Raw genomic sequence first — 19358 nt, 5'->3', positions numbered from 1 at the left:
ATTGCGTGGATCGATGTTCATGATATCAATCACTGTATTTGTCTGGTCAAGACATGGTTATTTACAGACCGCCGTCATATAGCTGGAATATTGCTGAGTGTAACGTTAAACAACAAATCAATCATCCAACCAACTGTGTCCCCGTGATGGCGCATTGGTTCAAATGATATGGCTGACAGTGTCGCCGTGATGGCGCATTGGTTCAAATGACATGGCTGACTGTGTCACCGTGATGGCGCAGTGGTTCAAATGACATGGCTGACAGTGTCGCCGTGATGGCGCAGTGGTTCAAATGATATGGCTGACAGTGTCGCCGTGATGGCGCAGTGGTTCAAATGACATGGCTGACTGTGTCACCGTGATGGCGCAGTGGTTAAAATGACATGGCTGACTGTGTCACCGTGATGGCGCAGTGGTTCAAATGACATGGCTGACTGTGTCACCGTGATGGCGCAGTGGTTCAAATGACATGGCTGACAGTGTCACCGTGATGGCGCAGTGGTTCAAATGATATGGCTGACAGTGTCACCGTGATGGCGCAGTGGTTCAAATGACATAGCTGACTGTATCACCGTGATGGCGCAGTGGTTCAAATGACATAGCTGACTGTGTCACCGTGATGGCGCAGTGGTTCAAATGACATAGCTGACTGTGTCACCGTGATGGCGCAGTGGTTCAAATGAGTGCGGCAATAAACAACAAACCAACCATCCAACCGTGTCACTGTGATGAAGTTGTTCAAATGACAGCTGACAGTGTCACTGTGATGGCGCAGTGGTTCAAATGACATGGCTGACTGTGTCACTGTGATGGCGCAGTGGTTCAAATGATATGGCTGACTGTGTCACCGTGATGGCGCAGTGGTTCAAATGATATGGCTGACAGTGTCACCGTGATGGCGCAGTGGTTCAAATGACATGGCTGACAGTGTCACCGTGATGGCGCAGTGGTTCAAATGACATGGCTGACTGTGTCACCATGATGGCGCAGTGGTTCAAATGATATGGCTGACTGTGTCACCGTGATGGCGCAGTGGTTCAAATGACATGGCTGACTGTGTCACCGTGATGGCGCAGTGGTTCAAATGACATGACTGACTGTGTCACCGTGATGGCGCAGTGGTTCAAATGACATGGCTGACTGTGTCACCGTGATGGCGCAGTGGTTCAAATGATATGGCTGACTGTGGTACCGTGATGGAGCAGTGGTTCAAATGATATGGCTGACTGTGTCACCGTGATGGTGCAGTTGTTCAAATGACATGGCTGACTGTGGTACCGTGATGGAGCAGTGGTTCACATGACATGGCTGACTGTGTCAACGTGATGGCGCAGTGGTTCAAATGACATGGCTGACTGTGTCACCGTGATGGCGCAGTGGTTCAAATGACATGGCTGACTGTGTCACCGTGATGGTGCAGCGGGTCACATGACCCGGCTGACAGTGTGAAATTGATGGTGTGGACCTTTTAGCACGGGTCATCCTGGTCTTGGGTGATTGCATAGCAGGAATCTTGCAGATTGTGGCGTTGAAGGACATTCATTCACTGCCAACAGTGTGTTATTAGAAAACGTACCTATGAATTGTAAGCTTTATTTTCTCTTATTTAAAACCACACAGGTATACACATACTGAAACATTAAAGCTAAGAAATGATGGACAGTTGACAATATATATGTGATTTGAACGTTTAAATATATACAACATGTATTTTGAGTTTCTTTCTTTTTCAAGGTCAATAGGGTGAGTTTGATGTTTATCGTCACACGCAGCAGTATTCCAACTATAAAACATAATTTCCGGAACTATAAACACGATTGGCTGAGGAATTCACTTTCAAATTCGGCATGTTACGGCATGGTATTTTGATGAACCACCTCTGTTTCTAATACTATCATACACCTCGTTGGCTTCTCAATGACAGACCAGTCTACAGCAACCCATGCGTGTCTCCCGTGAAGATCCGGGTTAGAACTGGTCTTCAGCAACCCATATTTGTCTCCAGTGAAGATCCGGGTTAGGACTGGTCTTCAGCAACCCATGCTTGTCTCCCGTGAAGATCCGGGTTAGAAATGGTTGTCAGCAACCCATGAGATCCGAGTTAGCTGCTTGTCAACTCAGAACCCAGTTATCCTAAAGGGATCTGTAAATAAACTACATATATTCCACTTTTATTGTCTCCACTTTTTACATAGTCTTGATCCCAATGTCCATTTCAACTTTGACTCTTTATTAAGATATGATTTTGGGACATCATGGATGCCATGTTTGGAAAGGTAACACGTATTATACAAATGTCGGAAGTCAAATGACTTGCAGATAAATTCTCTGTGGTTGACACAATGCCTTTCACATTCTTTGAGAGATATTCTTTTATATTCTTTGTCATTATGACCATGGAGAGATTTTCCTTTCTTCAGTTTCATCTTTCTACCGTACCTCAGACATTCTGAAACAAGAAATAGCTGTTTAATGCAATTGTGAACTTGAGTGTTTGTTACGACGTAAATTTGGTTAAAACGCGGTAGATTGTAATAAGCTGCGGTAAAATGTAATACAGTGGTAACTTGTAATACATACTGCGGTAAATTGTAATAAAACTGCGGCAAATTGTAATAACCACTGCGGTAAATTGTAATAACTTCACTGTGGTAAATTGTAATACAAACTGCGGCAAATTGTAATAAAAGATTATTTATTTGCAATTATACAAAGAAACATGCCTGGAGTTGAAAATGTACGACTAAGCTGTTTGGAAATCAAAAACCGGACTTTGAAACGACTCATTGATCAATACTAATGTGCATTAAATTCTATTCAATAATATTTTAATTTCAATTTATGTCATTCCTGTTGAGTGAGTGAGTGAGTTTAATTTTAGTGAGTGAGTGAGTTAATGCTTTACGTCACATCGGCAATATTTCAGCCATTTCGTAGAGTTTAATTTTAAGTCACACATTCCTGTTGAGAGGTTGGTGCCGCAAATTGTAACAAACTGCAGCAAATTGTAATACCAAGTGCGGTAAATTGTAATAACATCACTTAATCCTTCCGATTTCAAACTGAATTCGAGTTCCAGTGTTTGTTCGACCTTAACAAGATAAATTCCAACCTCCAACATGTTTGAGGAAATAAAAAAAACGATTTTGTTTCAATTTCTATCATTTCTATTGAAACACAGGTGCGGCTAATTGTAACAAACTGCGGTCTGAACAAAACCTATCCAAAGTATCAATTTGTTTCTGAAGACCAATAATTGTGGACGAAACAAGCGCCACATCGTCAGGGAACAAAAGCAGAAATAACTGAATGATATCTGGATGAAGTTGAATACCAGATCCACATGTAGATACTTCATCGGCATGTTCTTTTATAAATATTGAGAACAATAGTGGGCTTAGAAGGCACTTTTGTCTTAGGGCCAGTGGGCATTCAAAAAGGTCTGACAAAATGTTCTTAGCTCTAGCACATGCTTTAACACAACACTAAATAGATTTTAGAACCACTGATTTCTCATCGTTGTGTAAAGTGTTTTGGTGTTTATGATTAAATGAGCAGATTGTGAAGTTATTTTTGTTATTTTTTCAACCAGAATAGACTAGGAGTTTTACACCCTGTTTTTTCATGTTAATGCCTCCATAAATTATTTCCCTAAATAATGTCTAAATCACACGCAGTCTTCTCCGTTTCCATAAATTGTTAAGTCAATGGGTTTTTTTTAGATATAAAGGTATGTACAATATGGACATTAAATTAAATATTCGACGTTTATTTCTAATTTAACAGGCTTTACTTTTGACATACATTTGCGTCCATTTGAATTCACAAGTAAGTTGCTGCTTTCTTCCAGTGTTGCCCAAGGTGCTCATCTGTGCGCGAAGGCTGTATATGTCCAACTGACCCCGACTTTATTCAAAGGACCTCCACGTACATTTTCACCCATGCATGCACTCGTTGTAGCAGTTATGTGCGGTTTGGCTTTGATTAACTGTAAGGCGGCAGAAAAGAAAAGCAAAGGTGTAGCCAGCGCTCTGCGGGTGTTACACGAAGAACATGGACCACCTAACAAGTTAAAAATGGACGAAGGTGTCGAATTTAAAGGACATGTAAATGAACTTTGTAAAACCCTAAAAACCAAACCCATACGCAGTAGACCTTACCACCCTCAATCTCAAGGAAAAGTGGAGAGATCCCATAGACAATTGAAAAAGAAAATAATGTATGATTTTGTAACTATGGGCGCCAAGGGCGTCAACTGGGCGTCACATTTGCGAAGATATGCCTCAATACTGAATAATGAAAAGAAAGAATGTTTAGGATGGCAGAGTTCCTTTGAAGTGTATTTCAGAAGAAAATCTAACACTGTTTTAGGCATGGATTCAGCGGATTTCAATGCTGATATAGTGAATGAAAATATTCATGTCCCTAACAACAAGGACAGGTTGAAGCAGAGTAAGTACGTTACTCGGACTAGACATCGGGCTGAAGTTGTGATAAAGAAACCGGACAGACTCAGTATACAAAGACAATGAAGACTGCATCCGCCCACAGTGTACAATGTAGGCGATGATGTTTTGTGCAAATATGAATCCAAAAAAGGGAAAACTCGCTCTAAAAAAACAGAACGTTGTAAAAGGAAGGGTTCTTGCATGCAGGTTGAAATCTTCTATGTATAAGATTTCATTCACAAATCCAATTACAGAAAAAGAGGACACGAATGAATGGGTGTCAGTTGATAAGTTGTCAAGTACCACAATTGATAAAGAGGTAAAACGAAAGCAGATGGCTTCCTCGAGATTACAGCGCAGACATCATCGAGCAAAGTATCAAATACCATTATTGGACACAGACAGGCCATACGCATTACAAAGTGACATCGTTTATGACCCACCGGGAAACGGTAACTGTCTGTTTGCAGCCTTGTGTCACCTTTTATCTAAAATTGGTTTATTCAGATCGCCCAGGACACTCCGAGAACATGTTCTCAGTTACCTCCTTGTACATCCCTACACTTCAGATGGATCACTCTTAGAACTTTTCGCGGGCGAAGACTGTGATACATACATATCCGGTATGTTAGATGAAGATATCTTCGGAGATTGCATAATACTGCAAGCAGTCTAAAATGTGTTTAATGTTAATATTATCGTACACTCCTCGCTTGGCGTTGATGCTACTGTAATCAATCTTGGCACACTATGTTGCTCTGCAACTTCATGAAACTCAAAGTGAAGATCAGCCATGAGACGGGAAGGAAACATAAACTTGCCAAGACTAGTCTCTGACAGCACAAATAGCAGTGAAGAAGAACACAACTTATCTCGACAACATAATTCGCAATGTGATACTGATGAGGTTTTACACGTGGAAGGGAACAGAAAGGAAGGCTTTGCAGAACTAACTGCATCGATGAAGAACAACGTCATTCTCCGAGTGAGGATCAAGAGTCAATGGACATGGAAGGGAACAGAAAAGAAGGCTTTTACAGAACCAACAGCAGTGATGAAGAACAACGTCATTCTCCGAGTGAGGATCAAGAGTCATTGGACATGGAAAGGAACAGAAAAGAAGACGATACAGAACTAACTGCATCGAGTAAGAAAAACGTCATTCTCCGAGTGAGGATCAAGAGTCATTGGACATGGAAGGGAACAGAAAAGAAGGCTTTACAGAACTAACTGCATCGATGAAAAACAACGTCATTCTCTGAGTGAGGATCAAGGGTCATTTGACATGGAAGGGAACAGAAAAAAACCGCTTTTACAGAGCTAACTGAATCGATTAAGAACAACGTCATTCTCCGAATGAGGATCAAGAGTCATTGGACATGGAAGGGAACAGAAAAAAGGCTTTTACAGAACCAACAGCAGCAATGAAGAACAACGTCAGTCTTTGAGTGAGGATCAAGAATCGGAAATGGAAGGGAACAGAAAAGAAGGCTTTTACAGTACCAACAGCAGCGATGAAGAAGTATTCCTCTCATGTCGAAAAGATCATCACATGGAAGGAACCGATAAAAACATGCCACAATATGCCACACAGGTTGCATTCACCAATCGGCCAGCAAATGGTGCTTCTAATCATTGTACTTTCTTTACAGGTAGCCAAGCAGTGGTCTTGATGTGCAAGACTGTGACATCTTTCTTGCAAGTGTCCCATCAAGATCATTTCACCATCTGCGACCAAGTATTTATTGCCCACCGCCATTACTCTTATTTCATTTGTTGTAAGTTAGTGTTTCTCATTAAACGTCTGGGCTTCCACCAAGTGTAACGGAGCAATTCATGTCGTAAGTCTGAAAGTGCCTGGCCTCCAGTTCAGGAGATTGAGTCCGTCGGTCGTACAGTAAGGATTTCTAATACATCTCTTGACCCCCCTGGTTTTGAGAAAGAATGAACACTTGTATCAAATCAGAGAAGTAACTTCTCCAGTACCCAGAGGAACGAGCCACATCCTTCCACAGTGAAACCTCAACGGACTATCAACACCCCACCCTATTCAAGCCAGGTACTCCTTGACCCTGACAATTTCCTTCCACCCACAAGTCGACGAGAGTTTAAATATCTGCACCTCAAATATGACACTATTTTTTTATCCTTCACTCTCAAAATATAATAATGCTAGTGGCAAAATTGAAGCTGTGGTCAATATGGGCCCCACTCTCCCCCCATAAAGGAAAGATCGCCTCCCAGGATACAATAGGGAAATGCTCCTAGAACTTCAAAAGCAATTTGATGAGCTTGAATCTTGTGGAGTTTTTTCAAAGCCTGAGAAGGTTAGTGTCAGCATCGAATACCTGAATCTCTCCTTTCTTGTCCAAAAGCCAAATGGTTGGAAGTTCTTGTAACATCATTTGGTGAAGTGGCCCCTTATAGCAAACCTCAACCTTCACTGATGCCGAACATTGAGGACGTCTTACGAGACATTGGGAAGTGGACTTACATTATCAAGTCTGACTTGTTAAAGGCTTTTTACCAAATTCCTCTCTCACACCAGTCAATGAAGTACTGTGGAGTTGTTACTCCCTTCAAGAGCGTGCGTGTGTATACTCGGTGTGCCATGGGCATGCCCGGATCCGAGACTTGCCTTGAGGAATTGATGTGCCGTGTGTTGGGTCATCTGATTGAAGAAGGCCGTGTCATCAAGCTAGCCGATGACCTGTTTTGCAGAGGGGCTACTTCTGATGAAGCTCTTAACAACTGGGAACAAGTGCTACTCGCCCCAAAAGAGAATAACCTCAAGCTAACAGCTTCCAAGACAGTTATCTGCAACGATCCTCGGTTGGATTTGGTCCCAAGGAACCCTTTCTGCATGTCAACATCGGGTAACAGCACCATCATCAATCACTCCTCCATCAACTGTTCAGGGTTTGCGTTCTTTCATTGGTGCCTTCAAAGTGCTCAGCCAAGTTCTCCTTGGCTACGCTAATGTCCTCAACCCTTTGGATCAGGCTGTGGCTGGAAAACAGTCCCAAGACAAGGTAGAATGGTCTGATAGCCTCACTCAAGCATTCGTTAAGGCCCAGTCAACTCTTAAGGACTGCAGAACGATTACCTTTCCTCGTCCAACAGACAGTCTTTGGATAGTAACGGATGCATCTCTCAAATTGGGTGGATTAGCTGCGACATTGTATGCCAAATGACAAGACAAACTGCTCCTTTCAGGCTTCTTCAACGCAAAACTGAAAAAGAATCAGAAAAATTGGTGCCATGTGAAATTGAGGCTTTGGCTATTGGAGCAGCTGTGAAACACTTCTCTCCTGTCATCAGGATACTGGTCGAAGCACCCGATACAAGTCCTGACTGACAGCCGTCCCGGTGTGCAGGCCTACGAGAAACTTACAAGAGGAGAGTTCTCTGCCAGCTCCAGCGTGACTACATTTCTATCGACAGTCAGTCGGTACAATGTGCAGGTCAGACACATATCAGGAGCAGCAAACCTTCCATCTGACTACACTAGCCGCAATCCTGTGGATTGTTTTGACCAGACCTGCCAGATATGTAAATTCATTCAAGAAACTGATGCCTCAGTGGTCCTTGGACTATCAGTAAAGGATGTCATACAACATGGAGCATGAATGTCCTTTACAAGCAGAGCTGCTTGGATGGACACACGGCAAGAGTGTCCTTACATGCGCCAAACACATGCCGATCTCTCTCAGGGAACCCAGCCTTCTAAGAAAGAAACAACCATAGTGGATGTAAAACGTGTGGTTTCAATCGCACATAATGGTGTGCTTATTGACAAAGAAACACTGCCATTCCAGTCTCCTATTGAACATATTGTTGTTCCTAGGTCTGTTGTCAATGGACTCATCACTGATTTATATCTCAGGTTTGACCATCCTTCGAGACATCAACTAAGGATGTTATTCAATCACTACTTCTTTGCTTTGGATGTTGACCGGGCATTGACCATGTCACCTCATCTTGCCATCTCTGTACGTCCCTACTCTTAGTGCCAAAATATCTACAACCCCAGACTTCAGATCCCCCTCCTGAAAAGATTGGATCCTCATTCACAGCTGATGTGATGCGCTGGTACAAACAACTTGTATTTGTCCTCAGAGAGACTGTGTTGTCTTACTCATGGGCTATGACAAAACCCAACGAGCAACAAGACAGTCTACGGGACGCTATTGTAACCCTATCTGCAGGCGTCCGTAACATGGGGGATGGTGGTTCCCTAATTCGTGTTGACCCAGCTCCAGGATTTGTCAGCCTCGTCAAGGATCCTCTGCTCGCGAAATATGGAATTTCACTTATCATTGGTAATGAAAAGAACATCAACAAGAACCCCGTTGCAGAAAGAGTTATACAGGAACTCGGAACAGAAATTTGCATCTGTCACCCGAAGGTGGACCACTTTCCAACACCATGCTGGCATTAGCAGTAGCTAACATGAATGCCATACTACGTAAAGTTGGATAGTCATCAAGAGAGGTCTGGACACAAAGAGACCAGGTCACTTGCAGTCAGTTACCCTTAGCAAATGCAGACCTCATCACCCAACAGAAAGACCTGCGAGAAATCAACCATCCCTACAGTTCAAGATCAAAAGCCAACGGTTAAGACCGGGACATCAGTAGCTAGTTTACACATTGGAGATCTCGTTTTCCTTGTCCATGACAAAGACAAAACCAAAACAAGAGACAAATACATGATCGTTCAGATCTCTGGTGAGTCTTGCCTAGTCAGGAAATTTACCAAATTGCAGTTCAGGTCAAAGACATATGCTGTTCTGATCAAGAACTGTTACCCTGTTCTTCCGACTGTGATGGTTCCTGACTCTCCTGGTCCTATACATGGACTAGATGACACCACTGAGGATGACTCATCCCATCTGTGTCACCCACCGCTTCCTGTCTGTGAACCCTCACCTACGATCGACCCTCCTCAGTGTCTAACTCCCCTCCCAGAACAAATAGTTCAACCACCTCAGCGGCCTCCAGAACACTGCCCTACAGATCAAGCCTCAACCACCAGTTTAGGCCAATGTATACCCACCGCCCAAGCGTGCAATGACCAGACTGTGTCAAGTGACTATGGCCCCACTTTGCAAAGTGAGAGTGAACTTGTTTCACCTAGTGACATTGGAACTGTCACACCCAGTGAAATGGACTGTGTGGTATCAAATAATGGTACACGAAGATCAGGGAGAATTCGCCACCCTCCTGCTTGGCAGACTAGCGGGGACTGGGACATTAATTGACTCTTATTTCGTTTGTTGTAAGTTAGTGTTTCACATTAACCATTCCGTGTTTTTGTTTCCTCATTAAACGTCTTGGCTTCCGCCAAGTGTAACGGAGCAGCAGTGTTTGTCTTTATTGACGCACACATTACTATTCCAAGAACTGTTAGTGTGCGTAGAATTATACTGTACCATGGAAAAAGTAGCAGTGTTGCAATAGAACTCAAAAGAATAATTAGCCATAGAAAGTGGAACAACGCATGGCTACTTCTAGAAGAGAATGCGTTTGAATGATATGCAATAATAGACATATTATTGAAAAAGTAGACTCATGCCATCATATATTGTTTAGCGAGACTGAAGATTTTGAAACACCAGGGTTTGTTGAATTGACTTCTCTGGCATCGTTGTTACATGGTTGGTTCATTATTCATTTTGTCAATCATTCTGTATCTCTCTCTTTTCCATTATCGAAATTTTAGATAATTATCAACAATGATTTCATTGCCTCTTCTTCAACAGTTCATATGTGAGTTTAATGTCTGGACATGGGTCCTTTCAGTCTTTTCAGGGCGGGCTATTGACGATTAAATTAAATGGGGACATAATAAATGTATTGGATATTTGAAGGATCGTGTTTCATGTTAAAACATGTAATCTAATATATTTTCGAAGGTGGTACCAATGAGAATGATAGAAATGTCAGGGATCGACTTCCAAGTAGATTACTTGTACATTTTCAACGCAAATATATTTCCTTCTGTTCAATTTGCTACAGTTTATTGCAGTTTTGTTCAATTTTGCTGCACCTGATAGGAATGATAGAAATTGAAACAAAATCTCTTTGTTTTGTTTCTATTAAACATGCTGGATGTTGGAATTGATCTTGTTAAGGTCGAACAAACACTGGAACTCGCATTCAGTTTGAAATCGGAATGATTAGGAGATGTTATTACAATTTACCGCACCTATGTTTCAATAGGAATGACAGAAATTGAAACAAAATCGCTTTTTTCTATTTCCTTAAGCATGCTGGAAAGAAAATTGCTTTTTTTATTTCTGTAAACATGCTGGAGGTTGGAATTGATCTTGTTAAGGTCGATCAAACATTGGAACTTAAAATCAGTTTGAAATCGGAAGGATTAAGAGATGTTATTACCATTTACCGCACTTTGTATTACAATTTGCCCCAGTTTGTTACAATTTACTGCACCTGTCTTGCAACATATGCTGTTACCCTGTTCTCCCGACTGTAAGGGTTCCTGACTCTCCTGGTCCTATACATGGACTAGATGACACCACTGAGGATGACTCATCCCATCTGTGTCACCCATCGCTTCCTGTATGTGAACCCTCACCTATGATCGACCCTCCTCAGTGTCTAACTCCCCTCCCAGAACAAATAGTTCAACCACCTCAGCGGCCTCCAGAACACTGCCCTACAGATCAAGCCTCAACCACCAGTTCAGGCCAATGTATACCCATCAGTTTGAAATCGGAATGAGTAGGAGATGTTATTACAATTTACCGCACCTATGTTTCAATAGGAATGACAGAAAATTGAAACAAAATCGCTTTTTTTTATTTCCTTAAGCATGCTGGAAAGAAAATCGCTTTTTTTATTTCTGTAAACATACTGGAGGTTGGAATTGATCTTGTTAAGGTCGATCAAACATTGGAACTTAAAATCAGTTCGAAATCGGAAGGATTAAGAGATGTTATTACCATTTACCGCACTTTGTATTACAATTTGCCCCAGTTTGTTACAATTTACTGCACCTGTCTTGCAATAGACATGAGAGAAATTGAAACAAAATCGCTTTTTTTTATTTCCTTAAACATGCTGGAGGTTGGAATTGATCTTGTTAAGGTCGAACAAACACTGGAACTTGAATTCAGATTGTAATCTGAAGGATTTAGAGATGTTATTACAATTTGCCGCACTTGTTATTACAAACACTGGAACAATTTGCCGCATCAACCTCTACACAGGAATGACAGAAATTGAAATAAAAATGTTATTAAATTAATTGTATGTAATTTAATGAACATTAGTATTGATCAATGAGTCGTTTCAAAGACCGGATTTTGATTTCCAAACAGCTTAGTCGCACATTTTAAAACTTCAGGCATGTTTCTTTGAATATTTGCAAATGAATAATCTTTTATTACAATTTACCGCAGTGAAGTTATTACAATTTACCGCAGTGAAGTTATTACAATTTACCGCCATGGTTATTACAGTTTGCCGCAGTTTTAGTTACAATTTATAGCAGTTTCAGTTACAATTTACCGCAGTTTCAGTTATTACAATTTGCCGCAGTTTTTATTACAATTTACCGCAGTATGTATTACAATTTACTGCAGTATTATTATATTTTACCGCAATTTATTACAATTTAACGCGTTATTACAATTTACGTCGTAACAAACACTCAAGTCCAATAAAACAAATATATACATTGCTCAAATGAAAATGAATATTAATAGTCTGGTTGTATTAAAATTCCATCATAATTGGGAGCTAGACGTCATGAGAATTGTAGAAGGGAATTTTTTATTGGTACAGATATACCAAATATTTATGTATTGTTTTTAGCTGCTGATAGAGCAGGATGTGCGGATACAAAAAATAGACTACAGGGACAGAGAAGTACAGCTAAAATGTTTTGTAAAGACACATGTATGATGATTAATGTGGATAAACCCAAAAGTATTCTTTTTAGAAATAGAGAAAAAATACGAAATAAATGGTTTACAAATAAATGGGTACAGTTAGAAACAGTTTTCTTTTATAGATATTTAGGTGTATGGTCTGAACAAAACGCTCTTGGCTTAAGCAAAAATGTGTTAATGTAATCAAGCATTAAAAGCTGTTGGGTCCCTTTGGGCATTTAAGAAGACATTTGGGAACATTAATCATACATTTTATGTTATGTTAAGCCCAGGTTTATGTTATGGGTCAGAAATTTTGGGCACACAATATTCAGAACATATGAAGAAAGTCCAAGTACAGTTCTGTCGCAAATATTTGATAGTGAGTGAGTGAGTTGGGTTTAACGCCGCTTTTAACAGTATTCCAGTTATATCACGGCGTGTCAGCTAAATGTGGGAGGAAAGCCCGAAGTGATGCAGGTCTCAGACGTTTACCACTTTGATGAAACCCACAAGCACGGGTATGGTGCTGACAAACCTAGAAACAATAATAAATAATAATAATAATAAATGGAAGTCGCCAGGTTGAAACGAGTGCCGTAAAGCTTGAGAAAGCAGCTTTCTAATTGGCTGATGTCGACTTCTTATTAGTGATGTCAGTGGTCAGTCGCGAAAGTTCGCGAAAGGTCGTTCTGACGTGACCCGTAATGGGATGTCCTCAGATCTTTGTTTTGCGGCAGCGAGAACTTAGATCTGATTTTAATGAGATTCAATCTATGGCAGCAGATGGTAAAGATACTTGCGCTTTAAAGATTAAGCATATGCTATATTTGTATGGATTTGGGTATGCTTGGTTATCACAAGAGAAAGGTAACCAGAAAATGTTTTTGTTTTTATTTAAACAAAGGTTAAGTTATGTGGCACAAAAAGATTGGTCCTCTGAGTAAACAAGATGTCAAAAGTAAAAGAGTAAAATAGTTTATTGTCATTTTAGATGTTGAAAGTTACCTGATTTGTGATATCCGAAGGGGAATAAAAATGTATTTTGCAAAATTTAGATAAAACAAATTTTAAATTAATGATAGGAATTGGTAGATTTAAAGGAATCCCATTTCACCGGATATATTGTTGATATTGTTTGCAAGAAGTTTATGTTTGATAGAAGATGAGCGCCATATATATACCATCAGTCCATTGTATATTGACCTTAGACTATATAGAGATAAAAGTATCAACGGAAGGGAATACCAAAATTTGAATATGTTTTAAATTAACTCTGATGCTGAACATGGAAACGTTAACCATGTTCAAGTGAGTGAGTGAGTGAGCATGGTTTTACGCCGCTTTAAGCAATATGTTTACTTTAAAATGCTGTTTTAGTTTTAGTAAGTTGGTCAGACAACTTCTGTTATCAAATTGTTACAATGCTATCATATTTTAGATCCTATCTAAATTATCACCATTAAAATTGATAAATGGGAAAAGTGCCCGCACATTGGTTTAACATGACACAATGATAGGATAACAAATGTGATTGGTTGATAGAAAATATATTGCGGTATTACCTTTAACATGCTTTTCTACCAGGGAATGTTGACCTGTAGACTTGGTTTCTTCAGCTGTAACGGTAATAAACACGAATGCATCAAGCACAGGTCGACATTCAGCCAAACAGAATGTAGAACAGATCATCTTCTGCCTTTTTTCTGCCAAATTTAAATAGGACAATCCGGAAACATTTTTTTTCTGTGTGCCGCACTCTTGGGGTTTACACACCAATGAAGTGCTAATCTGCACAAACGTGACCATCAAAAGTACGGCTTGCATGGCTGTGATACCCTCGTTTACGGAGAACACGATTATACCTCTTATTCACATACAATAGACTCAGTCTGGAACGTTTCTCGAAATGGATGTACTTTCAAACACCCACACACCCAGTCGTCAAACTGCTTCATTTAAACTATTCAATTTAGAACATAGCAAATTACCCAGCTTTCAAATTACTCCCCCGTTCAAGATAGGAGAGATGTCGCTTCATATTAATTATTTATACTCATGTCAAAAAAAACTTTTTTGCTACAATATGATAATGTTACAATCGTCTAATTGTTTCAAATGAATGTGACGAGCCAAATACTTGGAGTTAAAAACATAATGACAGAAGTTGAAGTGCTTTAAGACTTTGAAAGAAACCAAATAAACAGTACGAAGAGAAACTTTTAATTTATGAAACAGTGTTTCCCAATCTTCTTTTCCATTGTTTCTAAACAGTAAGAAGAAGTAATATTTAATTTATGTGTTATATGGCAGTGTATTTGGGAGTCAGTAAAATGGGATATGGGTGTCGGTAGACACTGATTTCATTTGTATGGACAGTTATGAGTCGTCAGGCAGCTATTATATTTAGATGCTAGTGTGGTGTGTAAACTTCCGGTCTGGTATACCGCGAACGGTGATAGTATGTTGTGTAAATTTCTAGTGCCGATGGACTGGTAAGGTCACTGTGTGGAACATATAAGGGCACAATAGTGTGTTTACTGATCTCTCAATTGCGTGGATCGATGCTCATGGTGTCAATCACTGGTTTGTCTTGTCCAGACTCGATTATTTACAGACCGCCGTAATATGGCTGAGTGCGCCGTAAACAAAGAACAAACAAACAGCTGATCTCTCACGCCTCTTCATCTCACCGGAACCAGCTTTCATGTGAGGATCGTTCATCATCCCTGATTCCCTGCCTAACCCATATCGGAAACTTGACCACTGTCGCCACAGGGTGAATATATTTTACTGTTACTGACTTTTGCTATCACCTGATTTTTGTATTTGATACTGACCACTGCCATCATATCATTCATTGCCATTGCAAATTGTACCACCCCTCTATTGCTTACTGCTATTGTAATGGCTGTGCAGTAATTTGTATTGATTTGTAAACTTTGTGAATTTTGTAAAGCATTTGTTGATCGTAGATTGTTCGGTGTTGCTTTGGACAGTTTGTGTATCTATATATACTACTCAAAAGGAATCAAAGATTGTTTCATAATACTATATTGACATGCCATAGTATGAAAGAATCGGATGTTCTTTAACTTTTATTGAGCGGTATTAATCCACAATTTGGGCAAATCTGTTTAGACGACTTTGGGTAGGTTGTGAGGTTGAGGAAATACAGCTTTTCTATCCAGTAGACACTGATATGGCTAATTACAATTTGGTTTAGGCTGCAACATTTAACCAATATGACCAGTGAGTGAGTAAGGGTGTGGCGCTGACAAACCTAGAAACATAATCGGGGCAACCGGGATTCGAACCCACAATCATAGGTTTCTGGCGTGCCGTAGGGACTCAATTTTGCACAGCGAATTGCGGCGCCTTAGACGACTGAGCCACTCGTGACCCCAAATCGACACGGACTCTTTGCTATATGGTAATTCATGGAAGTACCAGTGAACTGTTAAAAGGGATTTAACATTGCGTTCAAGAGTATTGCACTTATAAAGCCCCGTACATGTACGCGTGTGTTTGGGTGCTGCTTATACGCGCCCACTAAGATGCCAAGCCGCAGCTTAACATTGACACCTCACTAAGACACAGTATACTGACTCCTAGCCGACCAGTCTTTATCCCCCAAATGCCGAGCGCCAATCAGGGCAGTGTCACAAATACCATCTGTTGACGTCTTTTGGTTTGACGCATCCGGGTATCGAACCACCGTCCTTCCGCTCTCCGGATGGGCAATCTACCCACAAGACCAAGAAGGAAGTCGTGTATCAAGAGAATGAAATGAAAGATTTGGTATTGGAATATCTCATTAATAACAAAAGTTTATAGGCAGATATAGTCTAAATAATACAGCTCATGTTTCCATTATTTTGACGAGACGTCATTTTATAAGAAAAATATCTGCTCTTTAACTAAAATGTACTACCTGTTTCAGCCCTTAAAGGATCCTAAGTTATCAATAACAAATAAAATTCTCGTTTCTAGATTAGAAAATTACAAGATCTTATTTGAGTATTTTATTTATTCATCCTAATAACAAATAAATCCTTTTGTAGACGATTGTGTGATGTTGCGTTTGTCTTGAATGACACATGTTGATGTGATAATGATTCTAAGGAATGTTTTGTGGTGAAAATGTTCCACCGAGTATGTTAATAGTAGTTTGATCACTTAAAACTTTTGTGATGAGTGAAGTAATGGTAGTGTGATCACTTAAAGTGTTGTGACAAGAGAAGCTAGTCTCCTTCATTTACGCAGTCTGTGGATTCCTGGAACGTAAAAGGTGCCATTTTTGCGAAGAAAAAAAACAGTGGTTCAAATGACATGGCTGACTGTGTCACCATGATGGTGAAGTGGTTGAAATGAAATGGCCGACTGTCACCGTGATGGCGCAGTGGTTCAAATGCCAACAGTTTGTAATAGAGAACGTACCGTCGTATTGTAAGCTTTATTTTATTTTATTTTAAACTACATAAGTATACACACAGACAAACATAAATGCTAAGAAATGATGGACAGTTGACAACATATTTGTGAATTGTACGTTTTACTAAAGACAATATTTCAGAGGAGTTGAGTTCCTTTCTTTTGCAAGGGGAATAGTGTAAGGTTGATGCTTATCGCCCCACTAAGCAGCATTCCAGCTATAAATATCAATTAAAATATTAAACACAATTGGCAGAAAAATTAACTTTCAAAATTCAGCACTTCACATCGTGGGGTGTTGCAGATACACTAAGTTGGTATTTTGAGCCCCCCCCCCCCCCCCCCCCATCCTTGAAATTCAAAAAAACTGTTTCAATTCCCAACACTATGTTTATTTCGCGTTTATTGTCTCCACTGTTCACAGAGTCTTGATCCCAATGTCCATTTCGACTTTAACCCTTTACTACGAAATGATTTTGGTACATCTTTGTAGGCGTGTTTTGAAAGGTAACAGATATTATACCTATGTCGGAAGTCAAACGACTTGCAGATAAATTCTCTGTGGTTGACACAATATCTTTCACATTTTTTTATAGATATTCCCAAATACTCTTTGTCATTATAACCATCGATAGATTTTCCTTTCTGCAGTTTCATCTTTTTACGGTACCTCAGGCATTCTGGAACAAGAAATAGTTGTTTAATGCGATTGTGAATTTGAATGTTCCAATAAAACAAATATATGCTTTGTTCAAATGAAATTGCATATTAATACAAGAGTCTGGAGCAGCACATTAAAACGATATTTATGGTTTTATTATGGAATTAATCTATTGGTTGGTTTGTTGTTTTACGCCACCGCACTCAGCAATATTCCAGCTATATGACGGCGGTCTGTAAATACTCGAGTCTGGACAGACAATCCAGTGATTGATATCAAAAGCATCGGTCCACTCTATTGGGGGGTGAGTGAGTGAGTATGGTTTTACGCCGCTTTTAGCAATATTCCAGCAATATCACGGCGGGGGACACCGGAAATGGGCTTCACACATTCCATGTCGGGAATGGAACCCGGGTCTTGGGCGTTACGAGCGAATGCTTTAACCACTAGGCCACCCCTCCACGCTATTGGGATCGATGACATGCATCAACCAAGTCAGCAAGCCTGAACACCCGATTCCGTTAGTCGCCTTTTACGACAAGCATAGTCGCCTTTTACGGCAAGCATGGGTTGCTGAAGACCTATTCTACCCCGGATCTTCACGGGTCGAATTAATCTATTGAGAAAAGGAGGAAGTGTTGTTAAGTCGTTTGATAATATTGATCATCTGGTATTTTTTAAGGCCTTAAGAAAACGTGTGAGTGATTGAGTTAAAATGTAACGTCGTATTGGCATTATTTCAGCCATATAGCGACGAGATAAATTCGCAATTAGGTCGTGATAGTAAAGTTCTATTTAAAAACACATCTTATCCAACACATTTGGGCATAATATCATTGATACAGTTTAAAACACGGGCTATTGGCCACCAGTAACCAAAGCTGGGCCACCTCGCTGGGGATCATGGGGACTTGACGTGCTTCTTCTTCCTGCACGATACCCCAGCAGTATTTACATCACTTTAGCTGGTGGTGGTTGTACACAATACCAGCCAATATTAAAAAGTACTCAGCAATGGCTTAAAACACTGGTTGATGATAGTTACATCAATTATGATAGGAATTACGTGTCACACAGGGGGAATTATTTTACGGTAGTTTAACCTCCTGAACGGAACCTTCGATAATCTAAGTGTACATAATCATCACACCAATTTTGAAAAAACAACATTTAGTTATTCACATACATATTTAAAATTTATTATACAGACTAATTTCTTTCAAGTCACTTAACATGAGATGTCCGCTTACAGGAGAAAAGCGATCTCTCAGATTTACGCTTTGATAATGTGAATACCTTGGGATTTCAAAGTCCACACTGTCAATCAATGTATGCTTGACAGTGAACCTTTCATCACAAAGGATACACTTTGGACGTTCGCCCTCATCTATTTTAAGCAGCCATTCGTGGGTAAACCGACCGTGGCCAATACGACAGCGTGGTAAGACCTCATAATGAAGGTATGACCAATTGTTGGTTTAAATTCGTGAAGTTTACAGGTTCCTACCTAGGTGTCGCACCACGTTTGCATGAGATCCCGAGTATAACTAACAGCTTTGACTTCAGCAGTAAAGGTTGACCTATAATATGGCATTCTTGAGGAGACAGTTCTGGATCCAGTGATGGTGGCACACTGTCAGAATTTGAAACGACTTTTAACAAGTCAAGAGGCCTTCAGGCACTTGCCTTTAGGTATATGATGTGTGTTAAGAATGTGAGATGATGGTCAAATATGAGGCCCAGAAATTTGGCCTCCTCTACTACCTAGTACCATCTTAAAGTAAAGCTTGATCCTAATGCGGTTTGTATTTTCGAAAAAAAATGAAAGCAGTTTGTTTGGGATTGAGAAAATTTGAAGCCATTTTCGTTGGCCCATTTTTTTATTTTGAAGCTGTCTTTCTATTGAATGCGTATTCAA

Source organism: Haliotis cracherodii, unplaced genomic scaffold (assembly GCF_022045235.1).
Source record: "Haliotis cracherodii isolate W230 unplaced genomic scaffold, xgHalCrac1.p SCAF_11, whole genome shotgun sequence".
Taxonomy (NCBI): domain Eukaryota; kingdom Metazoa; phylum Mollusca; class Gastropoda; order Lepetellida; family Haliotidae; genus Haliotis; species Haliotis cracherodii.
The sequence above is the reverse complement of the archived record's forward strand: the minus strand, read 5'-3'. Positions refer to the sequence as shown.